Source organism: Dendrobates tinctorius, unplaced genomic scaffold (assembly GCF_039654945.1).
Source record: "Dendrobates tinctorius isolate UK_male_01 unplaced genomic scaffold, ASM3965494v1 ptg000008l, whole genome shotgun sequence".
NCBI classification, from domain to species: Eukaryota; Metazoa; Chordata; class Amphibia; order Anura; family Dendrobatidae; genus Dendrobates; species Dendrobates tinctorius.
In genome coordinates, this window is record NW_027361676.1 from 71,906,739 (window position 1) to 71,933,502 (window position 26,764).

At 46.1% G+C, this 26,764-nt stretch overlaps 1 protein-coding gene across 2 annotated transcripts in view; it reads right to left on the reverse strand.

Annotated features, from left to right (window-relative positions):
- Positions 1 to 26,764, reverse strand: part of LOC141092403 (EF-hand calcium-binding domain-containing protein 6-like) — a 266,005-nt gene that overhangs the window by 53,837 nt on the left and 185,404 nt on the right. The gene's annotated exons all lie outside the window — the stretch shown is intronic.

Here is a 26,764-nt window from a genome sequence, read left to right on the forward strand (position 1 = left end):
ATATAGTCTTTTGAAGCCTAGCGACTTCAGGGCCTGTTTTTCCTATCAGTCGGTTGGCTCATTTTGATAGGGTTTTTGCGGATGACAGACAGCAGCTTTCCTATCCTGTCCTATGTAGTTAGCTTGGGCCCCATCATTTGCTCAAACTATCTTTCTATCTGTGTTAGTGTTTTCATCTTGCTTCACCGTCATTATATGTTGGGGGCTGCCTTTTGCTTTGGGGTCTGCTCTGGGGCAGTTTAGTTTTTCCCCTTTCTGTCTTTAGGCTATATAGTTCTCCGGCTGTGATCGAGGGGTCTAGGGCACCGTAGGAACCCCCCACGGCTACTGCTAGTTGTTGTGGATAGGTTCAGGGGTCTGCAATCCGATAGCTGCCAACCTCTCTGGTTTTTCTGGACTTAGCTGGTATTTTGTTTTTTCCTCCTTCGGTGACTCATCATAACGCCCCGCTGTCAGCGTGCGAGCAGCATGGCAGGCAGCACGCTCCGCACCCGACCCGCCGGTGCTGCGACGGACTGCAGCAGACAGACCCTGTGGCCTAGAGAGAGACTTGGCGGGATCGGAAAGTGCACAGCAGGGACCAGTGAGTGCTCCGGCCCTGGAGCTTCTGTACAGCGCAGGCCCGCAAACAAGCACCGCCACTGCTGACAGAGACTGTGTGGAGAGACATGCAGTTTGCCCGTTTGGTCACCACGGAGCAAGGTGTTGAACATTCCAGGCTAGTGAATACTGCGTGCGTGCTGCCAGAGAGAGATGGGGTGCAGGACTGCCATCTGTGCCCCGATTGACTAGGGTATATCAGACAGTGCCGTGGCCCACGCTCCTCCGGCCACATCAGTATATGGACTAGGGGTCCAGTGGAAGGTACCGGACACCGACCACTGCCGCCAGAAGACAGACCACCGTTACCAGCAGGACCTTCTTGGACAAACACCGCGCCAGCTGTTGTCGGCGCTACTGACTTTCAAGGAGCATCTACAGTAGGAGAAACTTCTGACATGATAAGTGTACAACAGAACTACCTTGTTCATTATCTCTGCATATTATTTACACCTGAACTGTTTATTCCCGCGTTTAACCATTTATCTCCCTGTGAGGAGTAAATCCCGTTTAATTAAAACTGTTAAAATTGTTAACCCTTGCTCTGCCTTCTGTCTGTCATTGTATCCCGTAACCTGCTTACAGTTGCATGAGTTATTAAAGGGGATAGTCGGAGGGACCAAATGACAGCTGATACAGTGGTGCCCAAGACAAGCATTAGAAGAGCTAAAGTCATAAAGAAGTGAGGCTTGCAAGGGAGACCAAAAGCAATTAAAAAATTTTTTAGGGGTATGTCAAAAGCAAAAGAAAATTCAAAGATGCTATAGGATTTTTACAAGATAAAAAGGTGAAGTGCTGTAATACAAGGGGCACCGGGGTGGTAGTCTGAACCGAGGTCACCCACTAAAAAAATTCTGTAGACACCCCGGACCTTTGTACATGCAATATAGGATGGATTCAGCCTTTCCCCCAGTGTTACCTCCTCTCCTTGGGCCACAGCAGTCCAGGCAATTAAGAGTCCAGAGATGCAGCTGTATTCCAACAGGGAAAACGTAACTTTTTATTGAACAGAGGATGAAGGATGGACATAAAAGACAAGTTTTCAACACTGGATTATCTGCTCTCGCCCTGACATTAGCTGCAGTCGTGCCCACAACGGCCGCAGCAGTCAGGGATCACAGTCGTCCAACTGCTGGAAACTGGGCGCCTGAGACCCCTTCAGCAAAGTGTTACGAGGCTGGCGGAATGCACCAAATAATAAAGATGAAATAATATATAAAGTGCGTTCGCAGCCCAGGGTCCAGCGTGCAGAGGTGACCAACTGCTGCTAAACAATGAGGGAAAGGCGTGTAGGAGTAAAGCTGGACACCGTTGCGTAATCACTGAGCTGGTGCTAACAGACACGTGCACCGTTACTTCACGAAACACGTGCCTGCCGGCGAACAACCGCAACCTGTTAACGTCACAGGTCACGGGGTGTGAACCACTGCTGCAACGTGTGGAGTATCCGCTCTGACCGACGCCACTAACCAGCCTAATAACCGGGCTGGAAAGTGCTACTAAAGTGCACGGCGTAACTAGCGGATGCTGCGATAGCAGTGGCCAACGCTCTAGGCACTAGCGGTGGATGTGGAGCAACACTGCGGCGCTATGCATTGTAGAGCTAAGGTACTGACTCTAATCCCTCACCCTAACACATACGTATTATCCAAGGAGGGTGGAATTATAATGCGTCAGTCACCAGGCTCATTCATCCATCATCACACATACACTAAATGCATTAGCCTCAGAGTCTATCATAGCGCATGGCAGGGCGGCCATGCCCGCCTTTTATAGCCATGCCCTTCCGGGACCTTCCTGATCCTCCAGATGGACCAATCAGAACTGGAGAAGGACCTGAGCATGTGACTCCCGATCCCCAATGGGAGATCATCTCCTGAGCATGCTCAGTGGAGCGAGGGGAGAGCTTAGACTCTGGAGTCTTTTGCTGCTGGACAGGCTGCATTGCCATAACTGGACCAGAGGTGGCAGCAGTGACCGAACCTTGATGCTGGTGTGGGCAGAACACCGGGATCGTGGAGTCTGCTGAGCAAGCTCCACTGTGGCCGGAGGGGAATGGGAGACAGCAGATGGCACGGCCCAGGATTCCTGCTGTGCAGTGCCCAGAACCCAATGCCTAACGCAAAGGCCCCTCCAGAGACCAGAGGCCTGTGTTGCTGTCCTTTTAGTCCTTTGTGGTCTTTAGCCTGGGGAAACAGACCTCTGCCATCTGGGGGGTCTGGCAGTGCCCTGTCTGTCTGTACATCTGCACTGGTCAAAGATCCCAGCAGTTCTGAGGAAGCTGCAGTTTCCTATCACCTTGTGGCTGCAAGCCCAGCCCACAACTGTTAACTATTGCTGTCCCTCAGCTAGCGACAGTACATAAAAACATATATAATGTACATAGATACATGGCAGATTACAGCAGATTAAATGAGAACACATAACATATATACATGGGTACAGAGACACCTTCATTACTTAAAGTGCACGGGGGTCATACGGCAGAAGGAGGGGGTGCATCTGAGAGGACCGACCATCTCTTTACAGTTGTGGTAATTGCAGGTACGCAGGATGCAGTGACGAGTCGCGAGACAATTTGGTGCTTTCTATAATGTTTATAAGACTAGAGGGAACTTTCCTCAGTCACAGCTGAATCACAAAAAGGCGTAACACTGGTTGCCCTCGCAGGGGCTATAAAACAAGCAAACACAAACGGGTAGAACACGACTACTTCCGGCAATAGCCGGTCACTATAGGGCCGCGGAATGGCCGACTACAGGTCCGTAAATATATAGTCAACTTAGCCGTCCAGACGTCCCTCGCCGTTTGGGTTGGTGGTCTTTCGGCGTAGTAGTCGCTGGGCCCAGTTGCTGAGGCATTGGCGAAGTCTTCGCGCGCTCCGGCGCACTGATGACACTGAAGCCCCACAGGTTGGTGGTCTTTCGGCGTAGCAGTCGCTGGGCCCAGTTGCTGAGGCACTGGCGAAGTCTTCGCGCGCTCCGGCGCCCTGATGACACTGAAGCCCCACAGGCCCCGGTGGAGTCCATGGACGGGTGGGCCGCAGTCCCCGAACTTGGGCAAGCGGCAGCGATGTAGGGTGGCGAATCACAGACCACCTGCGCAGCTAACGGCTGCGACGGGGAGTCCGCAGCCAGCAGAGGCTTGGCCCCTGCTGCGGACCGAAGCGGGACAGTGGTGGCCGCCGGCGGCACTGTACTTGCCGCGGCCACTGGTGAGAGCAGGGCGGCTGCGGGTGGCGGGGAACAGGCCACAGCCATGGGCTGGAGCAAGATGGCAGCGGCCGCGGGTGACCGCGGGTAGGCCGCAGCCGCGGGTTGAACTGGGGCTGCAGTGGCCGCGGGCTGGAGCGGGGCAACAAGTCCCGGGTGATTGCCTCGGTACCGTCCTTCTGGAGTCCTATGTGAGTGTCCTCCCTGGCACTGGTGAGTCGCTCTCGCTTTCAGCTGCTCCCACGGTCCCCTGCTGTCTCTGTGTCGGTCTGCTGACTCATCGTCCCGGGGATTCCCCACCTCCTTTTTACTGGTCCCTCCCCCAGCCCATCTGTCTGTCACAACGGTCCGTCCTCAAACTCTGTCCCCCGGGGACAGTTTCCCCCGGAACCAAGATGACGGCTCCCTTGGTTCCGGCCCGGATACTCGACAGGGGCCGTTCCTCCCACACTGTGGTAAAAAATGATGTGGAGTACGCCAAACTTTTAAATTTCTATTTTGCTTTTGTTGTTCTCTGAGAAAGCAAAAGTAATATCAACTGATCTTCACTGTGCTATCAAAGGAATAAAATATCCACACTCTCTATATACAGAGAGATGGTGAGCGAATATTTAGCTGATTTAAATTAATTTAAATCTCCTGGTCCAGATGAATTACATCCTAGGGTACTAAAAAAAATAGCAGAGGAAATTAGAGAACCACTAGCCAGAATCTTTGAAAATTCCTGGAGAACAGAAGAAGTCCCAGAAGATTGGAGAAAGGTAAATGTTGTCCCGATCTTCAAAAAAAGGAAAATAAGATGGGGCTCAGGAATTACAGGTCAGTGAGCTTTACTTCTATTCCAGGAAAGATCTTTCAACAAATTATTAAATAACATGTACAGGTGCATCTCACAAAACTAGAATACCATCAAAAAGTTAATTTATTTCAGTTCTTCAATACAAAAAGTGAAACATATATTATATAGTCATTACAGAGTGATCTATTTCAAGTGTTTATTTCTGTTAATGTTGATGATTATGGCTTACAACCAATGAAAACCCAAAATCCATTATCTCAGTAAATTAGAATACTTTATAACACCAGCTTGAAAAAATTATTTTAAAATCCAAAATGTTGGCCGACTGAAATGTATGTTCAGTAAATGCACTCAATACTTGGTCGGGGCTCCTTTGGTATCAATTACTGCATCAATGCAGCGTAGTATAAAGGTGATCAGCCTGTGGCACTGCTGAGGTGTTATGGAAGCCCTGGTTGCTTGGATAGCAGCCTTCAGCTTGTCTACATTGTTGGGTATGGCATATCTCATTTTCCTCTTTACAATACCCCATAGATTATTTATGGGGTTAAGGTCAGACAAGTTTGCTGGCCAATCAAGCACAGTGATACTGCTGTTTGTAAACCAGGTATTGGTACTTTTGGCAGTGTGGACAGGGGCCAATTCATGATGGAGAATGACATTTCCATCTCCAATAAGCTTGTCGGCAGAGGGAAGCATGAAGTGCTCTAAAATTTCCTGGTAGACGGCTGCGCTGACTTTGGTCTTGATAAAACACAGTGGAATTACACCAGCAGATGACATGGCTCCTGAAACCATCATTGATTGTGGATACTTCACACTAGACCTTGGAAATCAAGGTCCCAGAGTCTGGAGGAGGAGTGGAGAGACAGACAATCCAAGCTGCTTAAGGTGTAGTATGGCGGCACAATCATCGCGGCCTCACACTGAGCGCCGCGATGATCGGGTGTGGGTGTCAGTTGTACATGAAAGCTGACAGATGACAGCTTGCAGGAACGCCCACGATCGGTGCTAGCACCAATCGTGGGCATTTAACCCCTCTGATGCCGCTGTCAGTACTGATTGCGGCATAGAGAAGCATTGCGCAGGGAGGGGGCTCATGGCCCATGGAGACCCCCAGCTCCAAGATGGCCGCGGGGTCCTTCCGGGTCCTGCAGGGAGGTGGCTTCTCAGCTCCTGCTGAGAGCAGGACCTGAGAAGCCTCCTTCCTTGCCTGTCAGATCGCTGATCTGATACTCAACAATGGTAAGTATCAGATTATATAGTAATGTCCCATACTGGGACAATGTAATAAAGTTTAAAAAAAATATAATGTGTAAAAATATTTAAAAAAATCCCCAAATAAAAAAAAAAAAAATTTATACCAATAAATACATTTATTTATGTAAATAAAAAAACAATAATAGTACACATATTTGGTATCGCCGCGAGCGTAACGACACACTCTATAAAATTGTCCCACTAGTCAACCCCTTCAGTGAACACCGTAAAAAAAATAATAAAAAACGAGGCAAAAAGAAGGCTTTATCATCGTACGGCCAAACAAAAAGTGCAATAACACGCAATCAAAAAGACGGATGTAAATAAAAATGGTACTGCTGAAAAAGTCATCTTGTCCCACAAAAAACAAGCCCCCACACAGCTCCATTAGCAGAAAAATAGAAAAGTTTCAGCTCTCAGAATAAAGCGATGCAAAAATAATAATTTTTTCTATAAAATAGTCATTGTGTAAAAGCATCAAAATATAAAAAAATTACCTGAAGAATAAAGCTGCCTTACCAATTTTACCACATGCGGAACGGTATAAAAAAAGGAAAAAAAAACAATTGCTGGTTTTGTTCATTCTGTCTCCCACAAATCGGAATAGAAAGCGATCAAAAAATGTCATGTGCCCAGAAAAATGGTACCAATAAAAACGTCAGCTCATCCGGCAAAAAACAAGGCCTCACATGACTTTGTCGGCCAAAAGCGCTCAAAATATGGTGATGCAAAAACTAGATTTTGCAATAAAAAGCCCTTCCGTGTGACGAAACAGTGTTTTTCCCTACATATGGGGTATCGCGTACACAGGAGAAATCGCAGAATAAATTGTATGAAGCAATTTCTCCTGTTTCCCTTATGAAAATGCAGAATATGGAGCTAAAAAAGATTTATTTGGGAAAAATGTGATTTTTTTTATTTCCACGGCTCTACGCTATAAACCTCTGTGAAGCACCTGTGGGTTCAAGGTACTCAATATACATCTAGGTAAGTTCCATAAGGGGTCTAGTTTCCAAAATGGTGTCATTTGTGGGGGGGTTTCTACTGTTTAGGTGCATCAGGGGCTCTTCAAACGCGACATGGCGCCCGCTAATTATTCCATCAAATTTTACATTCAAAAAGTCAAATGGCGCTCCTTCCCTTCTGAGCCCTGCTGTGCGCTCAAAAAGTAGATTTCCCCCACAAATGGGGTATTGGCATGTTCAGGAGAAATTTCAAAACAAAATGTATGGTCCATTTTCTCCTGTTACCCTTGCGAAAGTAAAAAAAATTAGGTCTAGATGAAAATTTTTAAATGTTTATTTTTTCCTTCCACATTCCAAAAATTCCTGTGAAGCACCTGAAAGGTTAATAAACTTCTTGAATGTGGTTTTGAGCACCACGAGGGGTGCAGTTTTTAGAATGGTGTCATTTTTGGGTATTTCCTGTCATGTACACCCCTCAAAGTCACTTCAAATATGATGTGGTCTCTAAAAAAAATGGTTTTGTTAATTTTTTTGTAAAAATGAGAAATTGCTGGTCAACTTTTAACCCTTCTAACTTCCTAACAAAAAAAAATTTGGTTCCAAAACTGTGTCATGTAAAGTAGACAAGTGGGAAATGTTATTTATTAACTATTTTGTGCGATATGAATTTGATTGAAGGGCATAAAAATTAAAAGTTGGAAAATTGAGAAATTTCCATTTTTTTTCACAAATAAATGCAAGTCATATCGAAGAAATTTTACTGCTTTCATAAAGTACAATATGTCACGAGAAAACAATCTCAGAATCAGTGGGATCAGTTGAAGTGTTCCAGAGTTATTACCTCATAAAAGGACAGTGGTCAGAATTGTAAAAATTGGCCGGGTCAGAAAGGTGAAAACAGGTTGGGTAGCGAAAGGGTTAATAACAGCACACAGCTGTCTGCGTAGCCTTTACTGATTATTAAAAAGGGGGGACCCTCCTACTTTTCATAACCAGCAAAGGATAAGCAGACTGCTGCAGTCTGATATTTATAGGTTGGTATGGGAGTATGGATATTGGGCCCCTCTGAGACTAATAACACCAGCCCTCAGACGCCCCAGAAATAGTGCATTCATTGAATGCAACATTTCTGGAGCTTAGCCTCGGCTCATTCTGCTTGCCCTGGCAAGCAGGGTAATGGTTTTGGGATTGATGTCAGCTGACATCAAGCCTTTAGGTTATTAATGGATAGGCATCTGTCAGGCACCCCCATTAATAACCCTGTAAGTTAAAAGAAAAAAAATACACACAGGGAAAAAAAGCAAACATTTTATTTGAATAAAGACCCCCCACACCTTCCCAAGTTTACCCATTTTTTAATAAAAAAAAAATTCTCTGAAGATCCGACGACATCCAACTAGTAACGAGTAACCTCAGCAGTATCACTCTCGCAGTCCTGGCTCACAGTGAGAATGAGACTCCAGAGGTTACTTGCTCTCATTTCTCACGGGCGTAATGTCCAGGGCTGTGGAGTCGGTAAGCCAAACCTGCGACTCCGACTCCTCAATTTCCCTTACACCGACTCCGACTCCGACTCCCACATATATTGCTTACATTTAAGTGAAAAATTTATTGTAGTACAATGTGAACATCAGACATTAAATCATTTTTATGATACAATAATCAAGATATTTAGATAGAACATAAATATATTTATCGGAATACAACTTTAGAACACAAAAAACTGTAATAAATTGTAAATGTGTAATACACTATGTAATATCGATCACACACACACATATATATATATATATATACACACTCACTGGCCACTTTATTAGGTACACCATGCTAGTAAGGGGTTGGACCCCCTTTTGCCTTCAGAACTGCCTCAATTCTTCGTGGCAGAGATTCAACAAGGTGCTGGAAGCATTCCTCAGAGATTTTGGACCATATTGACATGATGGCATCACACAGTTGGCGCCGATTTGTCGGCTGCACATCCCTGATGCGAATCTCCCGTTCCACCACATCCCAAAGATGCTCTATTGGATTGAGATCTGGTGACTGAGGAGGCCATTTGAGTACAGTAAACTCATTGTCATGTTCAAGAAACCAATCTGAGATGATTCGAGCTTTAGGACATGGCGCATTATCCTGCTGAAAGTAGCCATCAGATGTTGGGTACATTGTGGTCATAAAGGGATGGACATGGTCAGCAACAATACTCAGGTAGGCTGTGGCGTTGCAACGATGCTCAATTGGTACCAAGGGGCCCAAAGAGTGCCCAGAAAAAATTCCCCACACCATGACACCACCACCACCAGCCTGAACCGTTGATACAAGGCAGGATGGATCCATGCTTTCATGTTGTTTACGCCAAATTCTGACCCTACCATCCGAATGTCGCAGCAGAAATCGAGACTCATCAGACCAGGCAACGTTTTTCCAATCTTCTACTGTCCAATTTCGATGAGCTTGTGCAAATTGTAGCCTCAGTTTCCTGTTCTTAGCTGAGAGGAGTGGTACCCAGTGTGGTCTTCTGCTGCTGTAGCCCATCTGCCTCAAAGTTCGACGCACTGTGCGTTCAGAGATGCTCTTCTGGCCACCTTGGTTGTAACGGGTGGCAATTTGAGTCACTGTTGCCTTTCTATCAGCTCGAACCAGTCTGCCCATTCTCCTCTGACCTCTGGCATCAACATGGCATTTCCGGCCACAGAACTGCCGCTCCCTGGATTTTTTTTCTTTTTCGGACCATTCTCTGTAAACCCTAGAGATGGTTGTGCGTGAAAATCCCAGTAGATCAGCAGTTTCTGAAATTCTCAGACCAGCCCTTCTGGCACCAACAATCATGCCACGTTCAAAGGCACTCAAATCACCTTTCTTCCCCATACTGATGCTCGGTTTGAACTGCAGGAGATTGTCTTGACCATGTCTACATGCCTAAATGCACTGAGTTGCCGCCATGTGATTGGCTGATTAGAAATTAAGTCTTAACACACAGTTGGACAGGTGTACCTAATAAAGTGGCCAGTGAGTGTATATATATATATATACAGTTGTGGCCAAAAGTATTGACACTCCTGCAATTCTGTAAGATAATACTCAGTTTCTTCCTGAAAATGATTGCAAACACAAATTCTTTGGTATTATTATCTTCATTTAATTTGTCGTAAATGAAAAAACACAAAAGAGAATGAAGCAAAAAGCAAAACATTGATCATTTCACACAAAACTCCAAAAATAGGCCAGACAAAAGTATTGGCATCCTCAGCCTAATACTTGGCTGCACAAACTTTAGCCAAAATAACTGCGACCAACCGCTTCCGGTAACCACCAATGAGTTTCTTACAATGCTCTGCTGGAATTTTAGACCATTCTTCTTTGGCAAACTGCTCCAGGTCCCTGATATTTGAAGGGTGCCTTCTCCAAACTGCCATTTTTAGATCTCTCCACAGGTGTTCTATGGGATTCAGGTCTGGACTCATTGCTGGCCTCCTTAGAAGTCTCCAGTGCTTTCTCTCAAACCATTTTCTAGTGCTTTTTGAAGTGTGTTTTGGGTTATTGTCCTGCTGGAAGACCCATGACCTCTGAGGGAGACCCAGCTTTCTCACACTGGGCCCTACATTATGCTGCAAAATTTGTTGGTAGTGTTCAGACTTCATAATGCCATGCACACGGTCAAGCAGTCCAGTGCCAGAGGCAGCAAAGCAACCCCAAAACATCAGGGAACCTCCGCCATGTTTGACTGTAGGGACCGTGTTCTTTTCTTTGAATGCCTCTTTTTTTCTCCAGTAAACTCTATGTTGATGCCTTTCCCCAAAAAGCTCTACTTTTGTCTCATCTGACCAGAGAACATTCGTCCAAAACGTTTTAGGCTTTTTCAGGTAAGTTTTGGCAAACTCCAGCCTGACTTTTTTATGTCTCGTGTTAAGAATTGGGGTCTTCCTGGGTCTCCTACCATACAGTCCCTTTTCATTCAGACGCCAACAGATAGTACGGGTTGACACTGTTGTACCCTCGGACTGCAGGGCAGCTTGAACTTGTTTGGATGTTTGTTGAGGTTCTTTATCCAACATCCGCACAATCTTGCGTTGAAATCTCTTGTCAATTTTTCTTTTCCGTCCACATCTAGGGAGGTTAGCCACAGTGCCATGGGCTTTAAACTTCTTGATGACACTGCGCACGGTAGACACAGGAACATTCAGGTCTTTGGAGATGGACTTGTAGCCTTGAGATTGCTCATGCTTCCTCACAATTTGGTTTCTCAAGTCCTCAGACAGTTCTTTGGTCTTCTTTCTTTTCTCCATGCTCAATGTGGTACACCCAAGGACACAGGACAGAGGTTGAGTCAACTTTAATCCATGTCAACTGGCTGCAAGTGTGATTTAGTTATTGCCAACACCTGTTAGGTGCCACAGGTAAGTTACAGGTGCTGTTAATTACACAAATTAGAGAAGCATCACATGATTTTTCGAACAGTGCCAATACTTTTGTCCACCCTCTTTTTTATGTTTGGTGTGGAATTATATCCAATTTGGCTTTAGGACAATTCTTTTTGTGTTTTTTCATTTAAGACAAATTAAATGAAGATAATAATAACAAAGAATTTGTGTTTGCAATCATTTTCAGGAAGAAACTGAGTATTAAAGTATCTGACAGAATTGCAGGGGTGTCAATACTTTTGGCCACAACAGTATGGGCTTGATGTCAGCTCACATTATAAAGCTGACATCAACCTCATAAACTATTACCCCGATTGCCACCACACCAGGTCAATCGGAAAGCGCCGAGGCTAAGGGCCAGAATTGGTGGATCTAATGGCGATGGCTGTTCTTTTTAGGCTGGGAGTGGGCCAATATGCATGGCCCTTCCTAGCCTATTAATAACGGCCCACCGTTGTTTACTTTAACTTAGTTTGTTATTAAAAATAGGGTGACCCCACATGATTTTTTTAGGATCCCCTCTATTTTTAATAACCAGCTTGTGATAAGCTGCTGCAATGCAGTATAGCGCAACCTCCACCAGGGGATGCTGGTGAGGGAAGAGAGGTCACACACACAGCATAGTAACACAGAGCAGCAGCATAGGTGTCACAGGTAACAAAAGAGTGGCTAGACAAGCCAGTAGTCAGAGCCTACCAGGGCATGGTATCCAAAACGTGAGACAAAAGACATAGTGGGGGTACAAGCCAGAGTCAAACACGGGTCAGCAGCTCTAGCCTGGAAGCTTGAACTATAGCTGACACTGCCCAGCAGGCTGCAGAGGACTGAAATAGCCCATCCAGCGCTAAAACGAGGCAGAGGTGCTTAACCCTCGCATGACCAGTCCAGAGAGAAGACAGCAGAAAACAAACTCTGGACTGGATCGTGACAGCACACCCCTCTCAACGGGGGGCCACCGGACCACCAGGCTTCCCTGGATAATGAGCGTGAAAGGCCCGGACCAACCAACCTGCATGGACCAAACGCACAACCGGTCCTCAGGACTATAACCTTTCCAATGGACCAAGTACTGCAGTGAATGGCGGAGCGTATGAGAATCCACCACTCGTTCCATCTCATACTCGGTCTGGCCATCCACAACAGGCGGCGGGTGTGAGGGAGACTCACTTGAGGAAGGCACCGTTGGCTTCAGAAGCGCCTTATGGAATACATTGGGGATCTGCAATGATGGAGGCAAGAGCGGGCAAAAGGCCACAGGATTAACCACCTCTAAAATTTCATAAGGGTCAATAAACCTGGGACCCAGCTTAGCAGAGGGATTTCTAAATCTAATATTCTTGGTGGATAACCATACTTTATCCCCCACCTGGTAGGCTGGCTCCACAGAATGTCATTTATCCGCAAAAAATTATACTTGGCCTGAGCCTCCCCAATGTTTCTCTGAAACTCCCTCAAGATCTCCGCCAACCACAGAAAGGCCGAATCAGCCCCTGGACACCCCGAATCCAGCCGAGAAAACTCACCAAAGTGAGGGTGAAACCCATAGTTGCAGAAGAACGGGGAAGTACCAGTGGACTGATTGACACGATTATTGAAAGCAAATTCCGCCATGGGTACCGCAGTGCACCAATCATCCTATCTGGATGTAGCAAGATACTGCAATATCTGCTCCAAAGACTGATTAGTCCTTGCAGTCTGACCGTTGGTCTCGGGATGGAAGGCAGATGAAAAGGTCGAACTGATACCCAGCCTTTTACAAAAGGCCCTCCAGAATTTGCCACAAATTGCACCCCTCTATCAGACACCACATTGACAGGCACACCATGCAATCGGACTACATGCTCAATGAACAGTTTTGATAGAGTCTCAGCATTTGGGAGGCCCGCCAAAGGTACAAAATGCACCTGCTTACTGAACCCATCAACAACTACCCAGATTATGGTTTTGCCTTTAGAAGGGGGAAGATTGGTGAAAAAATCCATGGACAGATGAGTCCATGGTCTATCTGGAATTGGCAGTGGCACCAATTCCCTGGCCGGCCGGTTACGGGAGGTTTTAGCACGAGCCCAAGTTTCACAGGAAGATACAAACCCAGTGATGTCAGAAACCAACGAAGGCCACCAAAACAGCCTAGTGATGGCTTTATGTGTGGCCAAAATTCCAGGATGCCCACTCAGAGCTGAGTCATGGAACTCCCAAAGCACATTTAACCGATACTGAACAGGCACAATGAGCTTATTATCAGGTACGGACAAAGGAGCAAGTTTAACAACTCTGCTGGCATAGCTGCTTGACCTCCCATTCCCCACTCACCAACTTGCTCACTGCTCCAGGCCATGCTGTGAATTCTGTTTACTGCCAGCTCTTTGCCTTGTCTCTTGTCTGCTGTGTTCATGTTTCCTGACTGTGTGTATAGGGGGCGGTGCCTGAACTATCTGCTTCTTATGGAGTCAGGGTGCACCTGGCTAATGTGTCCCTGACCAATTACCTAAAGCCCTCTACTATTTAGGGCAGCTCCACCCACTGAACCTTGCCTGAGCAATGTCTAAACTGAGTTAGTATCTTGCTACTGAGCCTGCCAGGTCCTCTCCTGTGTAGCTCCTTCTCTGGAGGATTTTCCCCTTGCCTTGCTTGGTACTCTCTGTCTGCCCTCCAGGAGGCAGACTATCCTGGTCTCTGTGCCTTGTCCTAGCCCTGTCTCTGTACTTAGCCTAGTACTTCTCTGTCCGCCCTCCAGGAGGCAAAATATCCTGGTCCCGATGCCATTACTGTCTTGTCTTGGTCCAGCCTTGCTTTGTATCTGTCTCCTTAGTCCTATACCTTGTCTCACACCTATGCCTTGTCTGAATTCTGTCCTACCTCTGTCTGTCACCTTGTTTGTGGTTCCTTTCCCTGCTGTGTCTTTCCTGGTGTCCTCCTTGTCTGCTTGTGCTCCGTACTCTAGCGGTTCCGCTCTGTTCTGCCCGTGCTCTGCTTCTGCTGCAGAGCCTCTTGCTGCAGCTTCTCTCCGCAGACATTGAGGTTCAGCTTTACTCCGCACTCCTGTGGCTCCACCTACTCCACACTCCTGTGGCTCCGCCTACTCCACACTCTTGCGGCTCCGCCTACTCCACACTCCTGCCTGTATCCATACCTGCATCTCTTGTGTGAACAGGTCCAAAACCTGTTCGTTGATATACCATTCCTGCCTGCCCTGTGTCTCTTACATGCCAGCCTGCCCTGTGTCTCTCCTGTGCCAGCCTGCCCTATCTCTCAAAGCCGTGCCCGCTTGCCAGTGTCTCAAGCTGTGCGCACTTGCCAATGTCTCAAGCCGTGCCTGCCTGCCCTGTGTCTCAAACCATGGCAGCCTGCCCTGTGTCTCAAGCCGTGCCAGCCTGCTCTGTGTTTCAGTCGTGCCAGCCTGGGTACCAGCCGTGCTTGCCATGCCTACCTGCCTGCCTGTCACTCGCACCTGTCTAAGTGCCTTGTCCCCGAGAGGGATCAGCAGCCACAGCCAGACACCACCCTGGAGTGGCACCTGGCAGCTACCTGCCACACAAGCCTGACCTCACCATCAGAGGCTCCAGCGAAGACCGAGGTAGCTGTCATAGTCACTCCCCCTTCCAGGGTAGTCTGGTTTGTGGCTCAGTGGGGCCACAACTCCCCGGCTCGCGCCAACCTGCCAAGGCGCGAGTGTGACAGCAAGAGATTGGGTCTCATGAATCTCTCGCTCCAATTCCGAGGACACTGCAGCCACCACCACTCTGCACTGAAGAATGGAGGAAGGAGGTTCAGGAGGTGAAACTGGATCCAGGCTACGAGATAAAGCATCAGCCTTCACATTCTTGGACCCTGGTCTTAAAGTAATAGAAAACTGAAGTCGGTAAAAAAAAAGTGGCCACCTTGCCTGTCTCGGAGTCAAACGTTTGGCAGACTCGATGTAAAACAGGTTCATGTGATCTGTAATGACAGTAATATGATGGACAGCCCCCTCCAAAAAATGCCTCCATTCTTCAAACGCCAATTTAATGGCCAATAGCTCCCGGTTACCCACATCATAATTCCTCTCAGCCGAGGAAAATTTTCTTGAAAAGAAGGCACAGGGTCTTAAGTTAGTCCACGTGGTGGGCCCCTGGGACAGCACAGCCACCACTCCCACCTCCAAAGTGTCCACCTCTATGATAAATGGTTTAGATCAGGGTTCAATTATCACCTGAGCAATACTAAGGAAATCCTGAAAACATGATCTGTTGGTGGGCCTTGAGGACTGGAGTTGAGGAACCCTGGTTTAGATAAATCAGGTTGAACCAGTACAGGAGCACTCATGAAATAGTTCTTCAAAGACGAAAACGCCGCCAAAGCTGGAGCTGACCAGTTTTTGAGATCATCCCCTTTACGAGTTAAATCCATGAGGGGTTTGACCACCTGAGAAAACCCCTTAATGAATTTTCTATAATAATTGGCGAAACCCAGAAAACTCTGAAGACCCTTGAGATCTCTGAGCTGCACCCAATCCACAATAGCCTGTACCTTCCTAGGGTCCATACGAAACCCCTCAGCAGACAAAATGACCTGTTGTGAGTTCATTTTCCCCTTCACTACTGAGGCCCGAGGAACTCCCTCTTCTGGTAAAGAAAGGTAGTGAGCCTGATTATCAATCACCTGAGTCTGATGATGATGACTGGCTGAGTGGAGTTACTGACTGGATATAAGGCTGCCGACGCCCTTCTGCCCTGCGGGTGATTTCTCTGTGGGATCCTTGGAGACCAGTCTGAATTCCTGCTCCTCTAAAGCTAAGTTTTCTGCTCGGCCTTTTGCATTTGTGCTTAGACTTTGTTTTGCTTTGTTTTTCTGGATTTCTGCCATTCCCTGCTGGGGTGTGCTGAATTCCTTTAGCTCTGTCTTCTGAAAATACCTGAGTGCTGATTTAGTTTTTGAAGCCTAGCTGCTTCAGGGTCTTTTTCATATCAGCTTGTTGGCTTATGTCTTTGATAGGGTTTTGGCAGATTGCAGACAGCACCCTTCCTTTCCTGTTCTGTTTAGCTAGCTGTGGCCCCATCGTTTGCTCAGCCTATCTTTCTATCTGTGTGAGTGTTTTTTCATCTTGCTTCACCGTCATTATATGTTGGGGGCTGCCTTTTACTTTGGGGTCTGCTCTGGGGCAGTTTAGATTTCCTTTTCTGTCTTTAGGCTATTTAGCGCTCCGGCTGTGATCGAGGGGTCTAGGGCATCGTAGGAACCCCCCACGGCTACTGCTAGTTGTGTTGATAGGTTCAGGGGTCTGCAATCTGATAGTTGCCAACTTCTCTGGTTTTCTGGACGTAGCTTCTATTTTTGTGTCTGCCTCCTACGGTGACTCAATCATAACAGAATCACCCGCCATACCGCAGATCCTAGGGTACTCAATAGCAGGAAAGAATTGTAAAAAAAAAAAAAAAAAAAAAGTGTGTATATTTTTTCCTCTATATCTCTGAGGCCGTAGGGGGAATTTTTTTTTTCTCTCAATGGAGATAAAGCAATTGTCTGATCGTGTGGAGCAGCTCGCTGCGGAAGTGCGGGGAATTTCCGCCTACCATGCTCATTCACATGCTGCTGAACCAAAGATTCCTACACCTGATGTATTTTTTGGGGATCGGTCTAAATTTTTGAATTTCAAAAATAATTGTAAATTATTTTTTGCCTTGAAGCCTAACTTGTCAGGGAGCTCCGCGCAGCAGGTTAAAATTGTCATCTCTTTGCTGCGTGGCGATCCCCAGGATTGGGCGTTTTCTTTGAAACCAGATGATCCTATTCTGACTAATGTGAACGCATTTTTTCAGGCCTTGGGGTTGTTGTATGATGAACCTAATGCCATTGATCAGGCTGAAAAGACCCTGCTGCCATTGAACCAGGGTCGTGATTCTGCAGAATTGAACTGTCAAAAATTCCGAAAGTGGGCAGTACTTACTACCTGGAATGATAAAGCCTTGGCTGCTCTCTTTCGGAAGGGGTTGTCAGAAGCCGTAAAAGATACTATGGTGGGATTTCCTGTTCCCTCTGGTCTTGACGATTCTATGTCATTAGCCATTCAGGTTGATCAGCGTTTGCGCGAATGCAAAGCTGCACGAGAGGTGTTGCCACCTGTTGAACAAATGTCTGAACCTATGCAATGTGATAGAGTTTTTTCCAGAGAGCAGCATCAGGAGTTCAGAAGGCGTAATAAGTTGTGTTTTTTTCTGTGGAGATGCCTCGCATATTATTTCTGTCTGTCCTAAACGAGAGAAACGCTTTGCACACACGTTTTCTGTTGGTGGTGTTCAACCTAAGTTTCTTCTGGCTATTACTCTGATCTGCTCCCTGTCCACTTTTTCCACCAAGGCTTTTGTGGATTCGGGAGCAGCCCTAAACCTAATGGACTTGGATTTTGCTAAACGTTGTGGATTTCCGATGACACCTCTGCAGACGCCTATCCCTTTGAGGGGGATTGATGCTACTCCTTTGGCTAAAAATAAACCTCAGTTTTGGACCCAGGTGGTAATGCGGGTCACCCCAGACCATCAAGAAAATTGCAGATTTTTGGTGTTGCATAATCTGCATGATACTATTGTTCTGGGGTTTCCCTGGTTACAAATTCATAATCCAGTTTTGGATTGGAAATCTGTGTCTGTGGTGAGTTGGGGTTGTCGGTGTGCCTTTAGTGAGGCTCCGGTGTTTTCCACCTCTCCTCAGTCGCATGATGTTCCTGATTATTTGGCGGACTTTTATGATGTATTTAGTGAGAATGAGTCTGCGTCTCTGCCTCCTCATAGGAGTTATGACTGCAATTGAACTGAGCCCGGGATGTAAATTTCCCAAGGGTCGGCTCTTCAATCTATCTGTACCCGAGCACGAGGCTATGCGATCCTATATTAAGGAGGCGTTGGAGAAGGGTCATATTAGACCATCCTCGTCACCCTTAGGTGACGGGTTTTTTTTTTGTAGCCAAAAAGGATGGATCATTAAGACCTTGTATTGATTATCGTGCCCTCAACAAAATTACTGTTAAATATCAGTATCCGTTACCCCTGATTTCTGATCTATTCTCCAGAGTTAAAGGTGCTTGCTGGTTTACCAAGCTTGACCTCAGGGGGGGCATATAATCTTATTTGCATTAAGCATGGGGATGAATGGAAGACGGCGTTTAATACTCCGGAGGGACATTTTGAGTACCTGGTGATGCCTTTTGGGCTCACTAATGCCCCTTCTGTCTTCCAGTGCTTCATTAACGATATTTTCCGAGATTTTGTCGATAAATTTTTGATTATCTATCTGGATGATATTTTGATCTTCTCCAAGGATTGGGATTCTCATGTGGAACATATTCGGACTGTGTTCCGGATCTTGAGGGAGAATTCCCTGTATGTCAAAGGATCTAAATGCCTTTTTGGAGTACAGAGGATTTCTTTTTTGGGATTTATTTTGTCCCCGTCAACTATTGAAATCGACCCGGCCAAGGTACAGGCCATTTACGATTGGGTTCAGCCCACTTCTTTGAAGGCCCTCCAGAAGTTTTTGGGTTTTGCTAATTTTTATCGGAAATTTATAGCAAAATTTTCTAGTATTGCCAAGCCATTGACTGATTTGACTAAGAAGGGTGCTGATGTGTTAAATTGGTCTCCGGAGGCTGTTTCTTCCTTTCAGGAGCTGAAGCGAAGATTCACCTCCGCCCCGGTTTTGCGGCAACCTGATGTCTCACTTCCGTTCCAGGTAGAGGTGGATGCTTCTGAGAATGGTGCAGGAGCTGTTTTGTCCCAAAAGGATCCTGTAACATCTAAAATGAATCCCTGTGCTTTCTTTTCCCGAAAGTTCTCTCCATCTGAACGTAACTATGATGTGGGGAATCGGGAACTGTTGGCCATGAAATGGGCATTTGAGGAGTGGAGACATTGGTTGGAGGGAGCTAAGCATCAAGTCGTGGTCCTCACTGACCACAAGAATTTGATTTACCTAGAGTCGGCTAAGCGCTTGAACCCTAGACAGGCTAGGTGGGCCTTGTTTTTTACACGTTTTGATTTTGTGGTTTCTTTTCTTCCTGGAACTATGTCAAGGCTGACACCCTCTCTAGGAGATTCTTTGCTGATTCTCCTGTGATGACCAAGCCTGCTACCATCTTAGGCGAAGGGGTAGTTCTTTCTGCCATCTCGCCCGATTTGAGACGTGCTCTGGAAGAGTTCCAGGAGGACAAACCTGAGCGTTGTCCCAGTGGAAAGTTGTATGTTCCTGACCAGTGGAAGAAGAGAGTGATGTCTGAAGTTCATTGCTCTGCTTTGGCTGGTCATCCAGGTATTTTTGGTACTAGAGATCTGGTGAGTCGGTCTTTTTGGTGGCCCTCCTTGTCTCGTGATGTCAGGAATTTTGTGCAGTCCTGTGGGACATGCTCCCGGTCTAAATCGTGTTCTCGCTCTAGTGGGTTGTTGATGCCTTTGCCTGTCCCCAAGAGGCCATGGACCCATATTTCAATGGATTTCATCTCTGATATGCCTGTCTCTCAAAGGATGACTGTTATTTGGGTGATTTGTGATAGGTTCTCTAAGATGGTTCATCTTGTACCACTCCCTAAGTTGCCGTCTTCCTCTGAGTTGGTGCCCCTGTTTTTGCAACAGGTGGTTCGCTTGCACGGGATTCCTGAGAACATTGTATCTGACAGAGGAGTCCAGTTTGTGTCTAGATTTTGGAGAACTTTCTGTTCCAAGCTGGGAATTCAGTTGTCCTTCTCCTCTGCTTTTCACCCTCAGACCAATGGGCAGACAGAGAACAAACCAGACCTTGGAGTCATATTTGAGATGTTTTATTTCTGCTGATCAGGATGATTGGGTTTCATTTTTGCCCTTGGCCGAATTTGCTTTAAATAATAGAGCTAGTTCTGCCACTTTGATGTCACCTTTTTTTCGTAACTTTGGGTTTCATCCTCGATTTTCTTCAGGGCAGGTGGAGCCCTCTGCCTGCCCAGGTGTTGACACTGTGGTGGAGAGAATGCACCAGATCTGGGACCAAGTGGTGGATAAGTTATCTCTCTCCCAGGAAAAGGCCCAGCGGTTTTCCAATCGGTCCCCAGTTTAAGGTTGGTGATATGGTGTGGTTATCATCAAAAAATATTGCTATGAAGGTGGCTTCTCCTAAGTTTAAGCCTAGATTTATTGGACCTTACAAGATTTTGGAGATTATTAATCCGGTCTCTTTTCGTTTGGCTCGTCCTGTCACATTTAAAATCCATAATGTGTTCCATAAATCTTTGTTGAAGAGGTTTGTTGAACCTGTTGTTCCGGGGGTGGCACCTCCAGACCCTGTATTGGTTGAAGGTAACATGGAATATGAGGTAGAGAAAGTACTGGATTCCCGTCTGGCTAGACGGAGACTCCAGTATTTGGTTAAGTGGAAGGGTTATGGTCAGGAGGATAATTCCTGGGTCTCTGCCTCTGATATTCATGCCAAAAGATTGGTGCGTGCCTTTCATCGGGCTCAACCTGATCGCCCTGGTGGCGTGGTTGAGGGTTCGGTGACCCCTCCTCAAGGGGGAGGTACTGTTGTGAGTTCATTTTCTCCTTCACTACTAAGGCCCGAGGAACTCCCTCTTCTGGTAAAGAAAGGTAGTGAGCCTGATTATCAAACACCTGAGTCTGATGATGATGACTGGCTGAGTGGAGTTACTGACTGGATATAAGGCTGCCGACGCCCTTCTGCCCTGCGGGTGATTTCTCTGTGGGATCCTTGGAGACAAGTCTGAATTCCTGCTCCTCTAAAGCTAAGTTTTCTGCTCGGCCTTTTGCATTTGTGCTTAGACTTTGTTTTGCTTTGTTTTTCTGGATTTCTGCCATTCCCTGCTGGGGTGTGCTGAATTCCTTTAGCTCTGTCTTCTGAAAATACCTGAGTGCTGATTTAGTTTTTGAAGCCTAGCTGCTTCAGGGTCTTTTTCATATCAGCTTGTTGGCTTATGTCTTTGATAGGGTTTTGGCAGATTGCAGACAGCACCCTTCCTTTCCAGTTCTGTTTAGCTAGCTGTGGCCCCATCGTTTGCTCAGCCTATCTTTCTATCTGTGTGAGTGTTTTTTCATCTTGCTTCACCGTCATTATATGTTGGGGGCTGCCTTTTACTTTGGGGTCTGCTCTGGGGCAGTTTAGATTTCCTTTTCTGTCTTTAGGCTATTTAGCGCTCCGGCTGTGATCGAGGGGTCTAGGGCATCGTAGGAACCCCCCACGGCTACTGCTAGTTGTGTTATAGGTTCAGGGGTCTGCAATCTGATAGTTGCCAACTTCTCTGGTTTTCTGGACGTAGCTTCTATTTTTGTGTCTGCCTCCTACGGTGACTCAATCATAACAATGACCCTTAGAAAGGACAATTCCTGAGCAAAAAATGAACACATTTCTGGTTTAGCAAATAGTGAGCTCTCCTTAAGCCTCAGAAGAACTGCACGGTGGTGGCCCATGTGACTCTGTTTGTCAGAAGAATATATGAGGATGTCATCAAAATAAATTACCATAAAACGCCAATAAAATCTGAGAAAACATGATTCATGAAATTCTGAAATACTGCTGGTACGTTAGGCCAAAGGGCATAACCGAATTCTCAAACAGACCCTCAGAGGTGAGAAATGCAGTTTTCCCCTCATCCCCCTCCTGTATATAGATGAGATTTTATGCCCCCCTGAGGACCAACTTAGAGAACCACCTGGCCCCTGACAATTGATTGTACAAATAGGGGATAAGTGTTTCTTATAGTAATTTTATTAAGTTCTCGAAAATCGAGGCATGGGCGTAAACCACGGGAGAGACAGATGGCCAAATGTGCCCTTTACGGAGGCTATCAGAGATATACTCCTTCATAGCATCCCGCTCAGGGGCGGGGAGATTGTACAGATGGGCTTTGGGCAATTTGGCACCAGGAACAAGATCAAGGGCACAATCGAATGGGCGGTGTGGTGGTAGAACCTCAGCCTCCTTTTCGGAGAATACACCCTCAAAGTCCTTCAGGTACTCTGGAATACCCTCCAGACTGATGGATGGCATAGATACAGTAACAAGACATCACTTAGAACAATTGGGACCCCATTTAACAATGTCCCAAGATTCCCAGTTTATCACAGAATTATGATGTAATTGCAACCAGGGGAACCCCAACACCAGTCCCGCAGGCAGATTGTCCATAACAAAACATGAAATACGTTCCTGGTGCAAGGAACTCACTTTAAGGAGAAACTTCTCTGAAACAAATTTGATGACATTCTTAGCCAGTGGTGTTTTGTCAATGGCAACAACATGAATAGGAGTCTCCAGCCTAACTTAAACCTGGACACCAAGTCAGAGATAATAAAGTTCATGGACGACCCACAATCCACGAAGGGAGAAGTGGATGTGGAGCCACTCCCACAACAAAGTTCCACTTCCAACAAAATTTTTGAAAACGCAGTAAAAGGTACCTGAGAGTCTGTGTGACTTCCAAGATATCACCCAGACTCAGCAGCCTGTTGGTCGGTGGACAAGAGGAGCAGTCATTGTTCTAATGTCCGGGATCTCTGCAGTAAAAACACAACTTTCCTTCATGCCGCTGTCTCCTCTTCTTCTCCTCGAGGTTGGCGGCCCCCACCTCCATAGGTTCAGACAGAGGCAAAACAACAGCAGAGAGCAACAAAACATCTCGCTGTGCGACACCTCTCTCCCACAGCCTCCGATCCATACAGATAGCCTGAGTCATAGCTTCCTCCAATGAGCTGGGAGGTGGATGGAGAGCCAGAACGTCCTTCAGGTAATCCGCCAGTGCACACCTGAACTGACATCTCAGCGCAGAATCATTCCAAGACACTTCAGTGGAACTCGGAGCTGTACCACTCAGGTGAGCGCTTCCCCTGGACCAGACCCATAATAGTGTCCTCTGCCACCCTGACAGGGTCCGGTTCATCATAGATAAGTCCTAGGGCCTCAATGAACCTATCTATCGACATCCGTTCAGGGGCAGTGAGAAATCCCAAGATTGGGGACCCACCCTTAGTAAGGAGATAATAATCCCTACCCTCTGAGTCTCATCCCCAGACGATCGAGGTCTGAGAGAAAACAATAATTTACAACTCTGCCTGAACACACGAAATGTATCTTTTTCCTAGAAAAGGTGTCACGAAGCTTAACCAAGGGTTCGGGAAAGTGGAAAACAACATCAACTGAATCACCAAGTCGACTAACAGCATGATGGATGGTCTCCTGCACAGTCTTGACAGTCTCCGTCAGTTTTTTCTGTAAGAGAGTATGAAACGTGGCAAGAGCCCGATGTTCCACCGAAAAAACTCGCATCTTCTGTGTCAACCTGGACACTTGATCCGCCAAGTTACAAAGTGGATCCATGACCAGAGGAAAAAAAATTCAAAATCCCCTTTAAATGTGTGGCTCAGCTATAATGTGATATGCTGCTGCAATGCAGAATAGCGCAACCTCCACGAGGGGGTGCTGGTGAGGGAAGAGAGGTCACACACACACACAGCATAGTAACACAGAGCAGCTGCACAGGTGTCACAGGTAACAAAAGAATGGTCAGTGGTCAGACAAGCCAGAAGTCAGAGCCTACCGGAGACGTGGTATCCAAAAGGTGAGACGAAAGATGTAGTCGGGGTACAAGCCAGAGATCAGAGACGGAAAACAAGAGGCGGAGTCCAGAGATCAGGCCGAGTCATACACGAGTACAGGAAGTCAGAGGCAGAAGGATCACAAGGGTATACTCTAGCCTGGAAGCTTGAACAATAGCTGACAATGGCAAGTGGGCTGCAGAGGACTGAAATAGCCCAGCCAGCTCCAAAACGAGGCAGAGGGGCTTAATCTCCGCATGACCAGTCCAGAGAGAAGACAGCAGAAAACAAACTCTGGATTGGATCGTAATACAGCTAAGGCAAATCAGCTGTGGGTTGATACTAATAAGCTGGGAAGCTGCATGGATCTTGGCCCTTCCCAGCTGTCAGTTTTCCCTTGGCTGGTTTTAAAGTTTAAGGGGATTGCAAGTCGCTTTTATTTATTTTTTATTATTGTTATTTAGATTTTTTTTTACTGTCAGGCCCGGTCACGTGTTACGCTGGCTAGTCACAGCCATGCCATTACTTGACATGGCTGTGATGGACCCGGAAGTGCCCACAGCCTTAAAGTTGTTGATTGGCTGTGATGCAGCCTTTCAACAAGCTTTATTAGACAGGAAGCTGGACTTACAGTAAGTAGTCCGTGATCAGGGTCTGGTACTGGACGCTAAAAGTCCGTTACGAACCTCAATCTGTCCAGTTCTGGTTCGCTCACCCCTATTCTAGATAAGCTTGAACAATGAGCAGTGACTAATAGAATGGTATTTAACAGGGTAAAATGCAAGATTCTACATCTGGGCAAAAAAACCAAAAATTACATCTACAGAATGGGAGGAAAAGAGCTAAGCAACAGGACATGTGAAAAAGAGTTGGGTATATTAATAGATCACAGACTGCACATCAGTCAACAGTGCGATGCAGAAGTTCAAAAGGCAAACACAGTTCTGTGATTTATTATGAGAAGCATAGATCATGTGAAGCAATGACATAGAAAAACTGCTGCAAGTTTAAAGAAGAGCTACTAGGATGGTGAATGGATTGCAAGCTATGTCCTAAGAGGAACGGTTAAAAGATCTGGGAATGTTTATCTTGCAAAAAAGAAGGATAAGTAGAGACATAATAGCTGTCTACAAATATCTGAAGGGACGTCACAGTGTTGAGGGATCATCCTTATTCTCATTTGCACATGGAAACACGAGAAGCAATGGAATGAAACTGAAAGGGCGAAAATACAGATTAGATATTAGAAAAAACTTTTTGACAGTAAGGCTATGTGCACACGTTGCAGATTCACCTGCGGGTTTTTCTGAGCGGATCCGCAGGTAAAACCGCAGGTAAAGTGATCTGCGGTTTTCCTGCGGTTTAGCCCTGCGGTTTCACACCTCTACTATGTTAAAGGTGTGAAACCGCCCAAACAATTGACATGCTGCGGTTTGTAAACCGCAGCAAAACAGTGCGGAAAAAACCGCAGCGTGAGCACAGCGGTTTTGAAAAGCCTTAGGGTTACATGGTACTGTACCATGTCTGCAGAACTGCTGCGTTTCTGCAAGGCCAAAACCGCTGCGGAAACGCAGCAGAATCCGCAACGTGTGCACATAGCCTTAGGGTGATCCTTTGGAAACAGGCCCCTTGATCCGAATGTATCCTCTTCGGGCATCTATACACATGAATGAAATCCTGTGTCTGATACCTGGTGGGGGATACAACTGCGAACTCGGTGATTACCAGACAATATTTGTAAAAAAAGAAATTCGGCACACCCAGTTCAGATGCAAGGAAAAATAAAGAGTCAATTTTATTGATATTTGGATACATCCACTGATAGAGCACTTTTAACGTTTCGGCCACACAATCAGGTCTTCATCAGAACTACAAACATTAGAAAACAAAAAATTTTTTTTGTCAAAATACAGTGTACATCTAGTATACAGAGAATGATCACAACTCACCATTTACATTATAAAGAAACAGGACTATGGTATGCAGGATGTGTGATGGGTATATGGGCACTGGACTATGGGATGGAGGATAATCATTATAATTTGTTATAACTAACCATAGTTAGTTACTATGCCCGGGCAACGCCGGGCTCTTCAGCTAGTGAATATATAAAATATAACAGGTCCCTTACCAAACTTTCTGTCTGTTATACTGCTGTAACACATTTCAACAAAATTGCATTTTCAGTTCACATCTGTAAATGCTATTAAAGGGGTTGTTGCCCATGGTGCTCTGAAAAAAATACCACAAAAAGGAGTAAAAGGGTAACACCGATTGGATAGATAGGGATAAACCAAGGTATCATCAAAGAACAAACATACAGGGTAAAATACAAAGTGAAAATGAGTCCACAGTAAAGAGGCAGAAAGCAACACGAAAGAATGCCAGAAGGGGAGGGTAGAGGTATTCACAACAAACAGCATGCAATAATCACAAGATGACTAGAGCGACTCTCCATAACACCTTCTCCAATGAAGCCAGAAACAGAATGAAGATTCTATTGCTCGCATGGAGGGAAGCTAGACACAGGTCTATATAATGGAAGGGTATTGTTCCAATAAACAGCTCAACCAATATACCACGAGAAACTATAAACACTTTCCATGCCACAAGAAACCTGTTAACTCATGGATGGCCGTCTAGATTTAAAGAGGACCTGTGCTCATGTAAATGCCACGATTTTCTAATCTCAGATGTACCACAGGTCCCAGCAGAATATGGCTCATTCATGACAAATATAGTCACCTACCGGATCTCTGATCACTGTCCTTGTGCACTGTCTTTTCTTGAATGCAGAATGAGTTATCTGAGAATTTGTCGTCTTTATGATGTTTTGACAAAAAAAAAACAGACCTCTTAATGAGGCCTAACTCTGTAACTGAACTGTATACATTCTGGTTTACCATTAACATTTTAAAACAGGGCAGGTATTAATAAAGTGTATTAACCATGTGTCTCC